Consider the following 959-nt stretch of genomic DNA (forward strand, 5'->3'; position numbering starts at 1 on the left):
ATATTGACCAAATCCCACAGGATAGCCCTCAAAAAACCCCAACTGATGGGGCAGGAGAGTGGGGTGTGGTGGAGGTTTGGCTCCAGGCTGGGTTTAAATGCAGGCTCTGTCTGTGCTTTTATCCACAGCCTTGGTCACAGCCCTTCTCTGAGCTGTCAATTGAAGGGGCGTGCAATGGGACTCGTCACGCCGTGCCTCAGTTTCCCCACCTGCCATCATCTCCCTCCCCAGCCCTGGTGGCACCGCATCGCCCCAGGGGGTGACACACACACACACACACACACACACACACACACACACACACCCCCCGAACCCTCTCGGAGGGGGGGGGGGGCACGGCCCGGAAAAAAAAACCCCACCCACGGTGCCGGTGCCGCAGAGCCCCTCCCAGAAGCCCACCCCGATCCTCCGAAAATTGGGAAGCAGCAGGAGGGGACGCGGTGCGGTTTCTTCTCCGGCGCAGCTGAGTCACCGCTGCGCTGATTTGCTTTAACCATCCCCTCGGTGCATTTTTTTGGGGGGGAAAAAATCAACTGGTCAACCCAAAATATCCTCCTTTTCTCACTGATTTGGAAGCCCTGGGAAAGGGAATCCTAAAGGGCGACTCAGACATACCTTGGATCGTGCCACGCAGGGTGCCCGGCTGCTAAATTTAAGATTGCCGGTGTCATTCGGAGGCTATGAAAGGCTCCTGTGTCATCCCCCGACCCTGGGTAAATCGAGCCCCCGCGCCCCTCCCTGGGGATTTACCTCTCTCACCGAATTATTTAACGGTGCTGGATGCGGCGGACGATGGATTTTAAAGCTTTAAGAGGGGGGAAAAGGGAGTTTAGTGATAATAAATTTCAAAAAAGGCACTATTTGGGGAAGGCAAATGATGCAGGGATTAAAATAAAACCCCTCCCCAACGAAAAGCACCTGCGAGCGGTGCGGCATCAAAGCAAAATCACCTTCATCCG

The sequence above is a fragment of the Mesitornis unicolor genome, unplaced genomic scaffold, assembly GCF_000695765.1.
Source record: "Mesitornis unicolor isolate BGI_N332 unplaced genomic scaffold, ASM69576v1 scaffold29160, whole genome shotgun sequence".
Taxonomy (NCBI): Eukaryota; Metazoa; Chordata; class Aves; order Mesitornithiformes; family Mesitornithidae; genus Mesitornis; species Mesitornis unicolor.